Source organism: Aulostomus chinensis, chromosome 18, assembly GCF_037954235.1.
Source record: "Aulostomus chinensis isolate RoL2024-O1b breed Wild chromosome 18, RoL_Achi_v1.0, whole genome shotgun sequence".
Lineage (NCBI taxonomy): Eukaryota > Metazoa > Chordata > Actinopteri > Syngnathiformes > Aulostomidae > Aulostomus > Aulostomus chinensis.
This window is the reverse complement of record NC_141337.1, coordinates 16,668,629-16,677,371: the sequence shown is the minus strand read 5'-3', so window position 1 is coordinate 16,677,371 and position 8,743 is coordinate 16,668,629. Positions and strand designations below refer to the sequence as shown.

General features: G+C 45.3%; 2 long non-coding RNA genes across 4 annotated transcripts; both read right to left on the bottom strand.

The window, feature by feature from the left end:
* On the bottom strand, positions 1–2,537 carry LOC147245436 (uncharacterized). 2 transcript variants are annotated; one of them, XR_015110121.1, is made up of 4 exons: positions 2,409–2,537; positions 1,491–1,631; positions 948–993; positions 1–831 (listed from the first exon to the last, which is right to left on the bottom strand). It is a non-coding gene; the product is annotated as an uncharacterized LOC147245436 (long non-coding RNA). The 2 variants fall into 2 exon arrangements; XR_015110122.1 differs by lacking the exon at positions 2,409–2,537 and adding an exon at positions 2,135–2,169.
* A 124-nt stretch (positions 2,538–2,661) lies between these two features.
* On the bottom strand, positions 2,662–4,056 carry LOC147245435 (uncharacterized). 2 transcript variants are annotated; one of them, XR_015110061.1, is made up of 3 exons: positions 3,876–4,056; positions 3,591–3,751; positions 2,662–2,899 (listed from the first exon to the last, which is right to left on the bottom strand). It is a non-coding gene; the product is annotated as an uncharacterized LOC147245435 (long non-coding RNA). The 2 variants fall into 2 exon arrangements; XR_015110060.1 differs by lacking the exon at positions 2,662–2,899 and adding an exon at positions 3,255–3,358 and having other exon boundaries at positions 3,470–3,751.
* Positions 4,057–8,743: the final 4,687 nt, after the last annotated feature.

Below are 8,743 nucleotides of genomic sequence, written 5' to 3'. Positions count from 1 at the left end.
CCAGCTGCGATCTGTGGGTTAACAAGATCAGGTCAGTCCCACCTGCACAAGCTAGGCGCTCACGTCACTGTAGCATCACCACCACCACACCACAGGTTGCATTTAATGAATGCAACCTGATTGATTTGACACGAATGCTTGCTTTTCTCCTTTAATTATTGGTTGGCTGCAGTGGTGGTATTGGTAAATACATTGATTATCTTTACTGTACAACGAGGTAAGGAAGCAGCTTGCGGCTTAATTAGTGAAGGTCAAATAAATCAATGTAGTTTCCCCCCAAAAAACGGTTGTGAACCAGAGAGATGAGACCACACACACACACACACACACACACACACACACACGCTGCAGTGTGTAAATAAAATAAAGTGGTTAAAAAATTCAGCGTGAGTGTGAGAGGAGCAGTCGTTCACGTGTGTGTGTGTGTGTGTGTGTGTTTGAGAGGATGCTCTGTATGCTTGTTTTGTGAGTGCTGTTCACAGGTCAAAATTATCAAGGAAGTCAGTGGAAAAGTCGCGAGTGGGTGTTCGAGGGCCCCGTGGAGCCAGCGGGGGGCTTCTTCCTCGTTCTGTTCTCCTATGTCAATGTCTAACCACTCCATACCGTTGAGCCCTCGCTCCTCTGCTTCTATGAGGAAGGGCGACGAGGGACGGCCCAAGACACCGGGGGTGCATGGGATTTGGCTGCAGAGGTCCTCAGTCAATAAATCGGCAGGCTCCACCCCCAGGACAAGCTTCCCAGTGGTGCTTTCCTCAAGGGCCTCCAAACGTTCACTGGCCGAGGTGTTGATCTTCCCAGATGAGGTGGGATTTAGGTGGTCCAGAGGAAGAGCTGGAGGTGGCAGAGGAGCAAAACCCAGGACTTGAGAGGCTAAATCTACTCCTGGCTGCTCGCTCTTATTTAATGTAAACCATTAACTTGAATTGTACAGCCTCAATGTAGCTCACCTCCTGCTTGGGAAACGCCAATGAAATCGCCTTCATGTTCACGATCCTGAGAACAGACACACACACACACACACACACACACACACACACACACACACGATTACATAGCTACAACAACACACAACAACAGAGTATACAAAGGTGCAACCTATACACACGTGAAGAGTTTTTGCAATAATTGACTTCCAGAAGACAAAAGTGGCACTACAGCTTTCGTGTTGCCGTCCATTTACCTTTGGAACTTCGATGAGCTGCGTAGCTAAATCTTATCATTAGTGTTAATATAACTTGGCATGATGCAAAACAGTATTTTGGAACAGACAACAGAAAAACAAGTTTGCCAAATGCAAGGTAAATTAGCAGCTAATGAGTAAAGTGCCCCCAAGGGTAAAAACTTTTTGAATTATGATCAGCAAATTCATTTTCTAAACTTCTTTTAATGAATCCGTTAATTTATGCAATGAACACACAAATCTTTTCCAAGGCGACCGGATTATGCAAATCCCTCTGAAAGATGATCCATGTCATCTGAATGATACTTACAGTTCGAGAGGAAGAGAAAAAGGTGTGTTCCCCAGAGGGAGCAGCCGCCGGGTCCTGGGGGGACGGTGACGATGCTGACAAACACCGGGCGCCCCCCTGCCAGGGCTGATCCACAGATATCTGAGGTCCTCCATTGTGTGCCTTCAGTTCAGCGGACAGAGAGGAGGGAGCACGTCATGAATGGTCCATCAGTAGGAGGCATTAGACTTTAATAGACATTTCAGGTGGTGCTCAGTCACTCTTCTCAGCTAAGAATATCTCGCCGCTTGCTTCAACCCACCTGGAAACTTCCTCACGGAACTAAATGGTAACTAACAGCCATCAGAGAGACGAGTCATATACGTGCAGCACACGGTGTCCCGTCAAACCCTGACATCTCTATAGGCAGACTCAGCACTCCCACTCCTATTTCTTTTTATGTTGTGTAATACTTGCTGCAGCTGTTGTGTACTACAGGAGGGAGTTTTAGCTGTAATGCAGCAATCTCGACCAGCAGAATTTCACTAATATTTTAACAAAACTACAGTGAGTTAAATTCCATTTTCCAACCAAGATTAAATGGCAGTGGGTGTTTTGTAGTCTTTCTTTTTTTTAAATTAATAACACCTGCAGTCCCATTCCTCCCACCAGGACAATCGTATTACCTGTTGATGCGTGGCAGCCCATTCAGAGTGATGACACTACTTTCACTTAGTCAAAGAGACAACTTGAGTATGAAGTCAAGGGACCCCTCTACAACCATGATGAACGACATTTTTAGAAGGCCTGGTTGTACTTCTGTGCCAAGTCTGGTGAAAGCGATGAAGGTCATTGGGAAAGTTTTAAATTTGGACATTAACCTCCCCAACAATGTTTAGAACTCTACTATATAGAACGTCTAAGAACAATTCAACCCGTGACAGGTAAAACAATGTAGACCTTTTCCCCCAGAAGGTCTCCAGTAATGCTGGTGTCATTCGTGGCAGTGAGAGAGCGTCCAGGGGGGCCGTGGGAGACGGTTGAAACAGCCCTACTTTTGGTAACGAGGTGATGAGGCGGGACTGCAGTTGGGGGGGGGGGCTCTGTTTCCTGCATTAGTTTTACAGAAGAGAACATTACAATATGCAGACAACACATATTTAGCGAATTATCTAAACGTTTATCAAAACTTGAATTATCGGAATGACCAGTCAGAGAAAATGGCTGATAGTAGTGAGGATGCTGTGGCGCAACACTGTTGAAGACGACTGCAGCAGTGTGATCGGATCCTCCAGCTCCCTCAGCCCCTGGCCCGGTGACACCCCCTGCTGTTGAACACAGGGTATTGCTGCTGTCTCCGGACCTGCGCCGGGAGCTCCTCGGCCTCATGATCATACTGTATCTTGTTTGTTGCCGAGGATGGGCTTCAGCTCAGACTTAAGTTCCACAGCCTGAGTTCAGACGGAGTAAAAGAGAGAAAGACAAGAGCGAGGGAAAACAGAGAAACGGTCAAGGCGTGAGGTTACATATGAGTGGAAAATTGAAATTGATCCAAGAGAAAAGACGAGACAAACAGCAAGACAGAGCAATCCATCAATGTCCCTGTCATTGCCACCTTTGATTCACATCACTTGTCAGGGTGGAAATCTTTTATATAGGTTATATTATCTTGTAGATATAGAGAGCAAGTTGTCAGTCTTGCTGAATTTAAAACACGGCCGACTGCTGGTAAAAGTAATGGTGCAATATATTTGGGTCTTGTATGTTTTGTTTTGGGTTTTTTTGCGCAACGGACAGTCATTTTATGCAGGTTTCTAAGTTGTCTGTCCTGGTTAAAGAAAGAAGTTGAAAGGTCAGCAACAGGCTGAAGTAGAGAAGAGGAGGAAGACATCTGCTGGTCTGTCTCAGGTCTGTTGAAGAGCAAGAGACAGACAGAGAGACAAAGAGCACAGTTAGACTGAAACAGCTACATGCAACTACAGCTTAAAACAAGAGAGCAGCGCTCCAGATTTGAGCCCCACCTCGGCTGAATTCTGAACATGCTACTCTTGGGTTTTCTGGGGGCTTTATTAATCTACACATATGCCTCTGGCAGACATCAGTTCTCCTTGTCCCCACAAGCAAGCCCTGAAGAAGACTCACTGGCTGGATGCAGGCTGTTGGAGGAGGTGCTGCTGTTGCTGAGGGATCTGGGGTGGCAGAAGGAGCTGCTGCTTCTCGGTGATCTTGGTGTAGGAGCGGCCCACTTTGGGAGGAAAGTTCTTGCCAACGGGGATGATCGGATGGTGCTTCGGCGTCCTTATCTTGATAGCAACGCAAATAAAATAACAGATAAGTCTGCTCTTAGCTTACATTATACGCTGGTTGATGGAATTACACTGGTTAGCTGTTAATAATATTGTCGACAGTGGAACCAAGGACATCTACCTTAGCCTTGTGGTTCTTTGGCTTCCAGCATCCCTGTACAGAGTGCTGTGTTTCAGAATGTGAATTAAAAAAAAAAAATCCTTGGTGTCACATCTGCCTGCCACACTCACCTGCAGCAGTCACTTCTCCCACTGCAGCAGCTCAGCCACACCCCTCCCTGATCAGCCACACCTGCATTCACTCGCCAATCAGTCCACTACTTAAACCCCATGTTCACATTCATCCAGTGCCAGATTATCCTCTGTTTTCTCATGACTCTCCAGCGATTCTGCTCCAGCCTGATTTCCCGGTTTCCCCTGGCCTGCTCCCTGCGGCCCTGAACCGGGTGGAGACCTTGTGACAAGTTTGAGGAGGATCAGACGGTGCTGAATGCCACAGCCCAGGAGACGCGCAGTCCAGGTGTCCACGGTTACCAGGTCACAGCCTCTTCCTGCACTCGGAGGATTAACCTGAGGCCTACCCTGCTGCTAGCACCGGCGCTGCTAGCCTCAGTCGGTCATCCTCAGACTTCGCACTTGTTCAAATAAACCGTTGATTGTACTGAACTCTGTGCTTCGTGTGGGTCCTTGCACAGAACGTGGCACTAAGAAGTGTATCTTGAAAATATTTACAGCAGTGATCCCATATTGATATTCAGTGTCAGATAATCAAAGACATTTAAACTTGGATTAATGCATTTATGGCCTTTTAGGGGACTGGAACGGAAGAATCAAACTGGATCCCTTGACTCAGTCAATGGGTTTGAGGTAGCATCATAATAAACCTTTAATTAAACCTAAACATAAAGCTTAATTATCATGCCCTGGTGTCCTGGAGGACTCGAGTGTTGTGTATTTGCAGCACGTTTCCTTAATGATGCGCATGTGTTGTAAAATTAATGTGTCGTCTTGAGTTGCATCTGTCCTCAATTGCAACGAGACAACAGAGGTTTTGCAGACGTTACTCATCTTCACGTCGAACACAGAGGAGGTGTGAAGCTAATTGCGGTGATGCTGAAGTGATGCATTCAAGGAGTAGCTTGTTCATAGCATAACAGTAGCTTTACGATTGCATTTATGCTTTCAAATCATAAAAATTATGTTCATTGGTGAAGAACCTCTTGAGTAAGAAAAGATTAAGTCTCGTGAATAAAGCTTTGCTAGCTACAGAGCTTATTCTCTGCAATAATGCAGTTTAGAAAGATTTTTTTAGTAGAGAGAACCAAAGGTATGAGGGAGAGGAGGAGGAGAAGCAATACTTTGAGTAAACAATTCAAAATGACAAAGGAATATCTTTTTAATGAGTTTAATATTTCACTGGAGAAGGACAATCACGCCTCCGTAATCCTTCCTGTACAGGAGCCGGAATCGGGTCCCCAGTCCAAGTCTTTGGTGGAGAGGGGAGAGGTCGTGGGCCCAGAGGAGACGCCTGCCTGACTGGGAGCGGCAGAGACCAGGGACTGTCATTGGAAACCTCATCCAGTGCAGAAAACTGTCTCTGAGTGATGGAGGTGTTGGGGGAAGAGAAAGGAAAAGATTGATGGGCGAAGACAAACAAATAGCTCCTCTAGTAGAGCAGCACAAAAGAGTTTTTTTGTGTGAAGAAAAGTGTGACACCCCAACCAATCTCAGTGGAGTACAAGACAGTGCAGCTCCGTCTTGCGTGCATGCGTTCGTTGTGTGGCCTGGTCTTGAGGGACGTAAACTCTACGAACCCCACTGACTAACTCGCTCGCAGCGCTGTGACTATCAAGTACGGGAGGATCCTTAAAGTCAGCAAAAATGTTCAGTGTGTCACCTACAACGGGAGATCTCAAGTTAGAGTCTGGGGCCCACACAGGGGTCCTCGGGATATTTTTTCAATTCACACGTGAACCTGACACGCCATCGCTAATCTCACCTTTACAAGTGTAGTCTTGATAAGTAGAAAACTATTTCTGGTTTATTTCCCCCAGTTGTGTCCTGGTCATATTTCTATATCGTCTTATCTCTCAAACTAATTATAACTCAGTTTCTATTTAGCTATAATTTACTGAGGGTATTAGTTTGAAAGCAACTGAGTGACTTCGGTTGGGGAAAAAAAAAATACAGCAACAGAAATAAACAATTCATATGCAACTCTTACAACAACAAAAACTAAAGTAAAAGCTACTTTACTTTACTTTACTTATTTTGAATTTATATTTTTGAGGGTCGGAACACGAATGCCCAGTCAGATTTCCTCCGATTTCATATGAATGTCAACCATAATATTGCTAACTATAAATGCTAATGATCACAATCACTTCAAACAAGTCTGCAGCTCATTGAGAGCCAACTTGGGGACGCGTACAACAACAAATCAACAAAACAAGCTTCCTAAACTGTTAATTTTCAATGGTGATTTCATAAAGGGGCTGGGTACTCAGGGAGAGTGATGTCATGGTTTCCCTTCTCTCAGCGATCAAGGCTGAAATCCTCTTCAGTGAGGTACCTCACGCTCAACAACTGCCGAGTGTGCGTGCTTGTTCACCATGGCTTACATGCAGAATCCTGTTTCCTCCCTTGAGGGATAAATAAAGTGTTAAAGGTCTTCAGTGCTCCCACCTTATTCAGTGTTTATCCTGCAGACAAAAGCAACTTTCTCTGTATTTCATGTAAATACATATGATTGATATATGTAATTCTCAGTTAAAGCAAGTGCTGTATGCTACTGATACATCTGTATTTAATAATAGTGACAGTGCATAATTTGTATGGCAACCTTGATAATTGATGACAAAAGAGTTAAAATTGAAGATTCTAGAGGTTCATTTACGTACATTCATAACTGTTCATGAAGGAATATGACCAATTATAACATCCATCCATCCAGCACATAGAGACAAACAACCATTCACACTCACAGTCACACCTACAGTCAATTTAGAGTATCAATCAGCCTCGTCCCCTCTTGATGTCTTTGGACTGTGGGAGGAAGCTGGAGTACCAGAGAGAACCCACACAGGAACAGGGAGAACATGGAGACTCACACAGAAAGATCCTGTGATGGAGCCGGGGCTCGAACCCAGAACCTTCTTGCTGTGAGGGGACAGTGCTGACCACTGCACCACCGTCCCAATTATAAGAATGAACGGATAAATTAACAAGTGTTTGAAAAGCAGTTGGAAGAAGTGAAAAGTTTTAATTTTCTACACTTTTGTCACACACTGTATGATCATGATCGCAAATATACTGCATTTGCAAGCCAACTATCAGCGTTTACACTCAGCCATTTTATTAGGTTCACCTGTTCAGCTGTGGGTTAACAAGCCAATCACATGGAGGCAACTCAATGCGTTTAAGCATGTAAATGTGGTGTGGACCATCACCTGGAGTTCAAACTGAGCATCAGAATGCAGAGGGGTGATTTAAGTGACCTTGAATGTGGCGTGACTGTTGGTCTGAGTATTTCAGAAACTGCTGATCAACTGGGACTCTCAAGCACAACCATCCTGAGGGTTTACAGAGGAGGGAACAGGAAAGATAGAATATCAAGTGAGCTGTGAGTTCTCCAGGTGAAGATGCCTCGTTGGTGGCAGAGGTCAGAGAACAGCTGATGGAAAGGCAACAGTAACTCAAACAACTCATGACCACCGAGACGGAAGAAGAGCATCCCTGAACGCACCACACATGGAACCTGGAGTCAGATGAGCTGCAGCAGCAGAGGACCAACCTGGCTCGGCTCCTGTCAGCTGAGAACTCTACAATTCACATGGCTTCACCAAAATTAGACAGTAGAATGACTGGAATACATCACCTGTTCTGATGAGTCTCGACTTCTGCTGCAACATTGGGACGGTAGGGTCCCTAAACAACATGAGAGCGCGGCTCCATCCTGCCTTCTATCAGCGGTTCAGGCTGCTGCTGCTGCTGCTGCTGCTCTGGTGGTGTAACGGTGAGGGGGATGTTTTCTTCGTACCAGCTGAGCATCGTTCAAAGGTCACAGCCAAGCTGAGATTTGCGTCATGGCTGTGCAACCAACAAAACTGCATCAAGTGTGTGATGTCATCACGTCAGTATGAACCAAGAGGAACGTCTCCAGCACCTCGATGAATCAGTGCCACCGAGGATGAAGGCAGTTCTGAGGGCAAAAGGGGGTCCAACACAGTACAGACAGGTGTACCTCAAAGTTGCCACTTCAGTGCTACGAACGTATGCGCTTTGTGTTTTCAGTGCGACGAATAAAGGTAAAACAGGAAAAGTATGAGCATGTCATCAGTTAAACACAGGACGAATATTTCCATCTCCGCCTGCATCAGATGTCCTACAGCTCAGCAATGAATTCCAGCCATACTCCAGCTATTTTCCCCTCGGGGACCTCTTATAATTATTTCATTATTATGCAAGCTTTTGATCTTTACAGGGATATGGAAAACAGCGTTACCTGCTAGGATCCCCTGGATGGGTGTGTGATTGTGTGCGTTATTTAATTACAGAGGCTGCGATGTACTACAGAACAACACTGCCAGCCATTAAGTTACCATCAGCAGGCGGTGATGAAAAGACGGCATGGGGCTGATTTGATACCTTCTGATCCAGTCACATGATGACTTCCTTCCTGCTATGCTCAGCCAGTGTGTGTCTTTATGTGTGTGTGTCAGTTCTGTGTATCTCATATGTTCCCAGTTGTCCTACATGAAGAGTCAGTAATCCAGTTGAGTTTTCTTGCATTGCGGTGACAGATGGATCATCCGCTGATACCGTACATTACTGGATCTCAGCATTCTCCCCTCCATACATCAATCAAGCTGCTGTCTCTGATCTCATCCTGTGATATCTCACCACCGTGACACTGGACATGAGTTATACAATGTAAAATGTGTCCACTCTGTAAAAATCCTTTCGTGGTTTACTCATAAACAAGGGCAG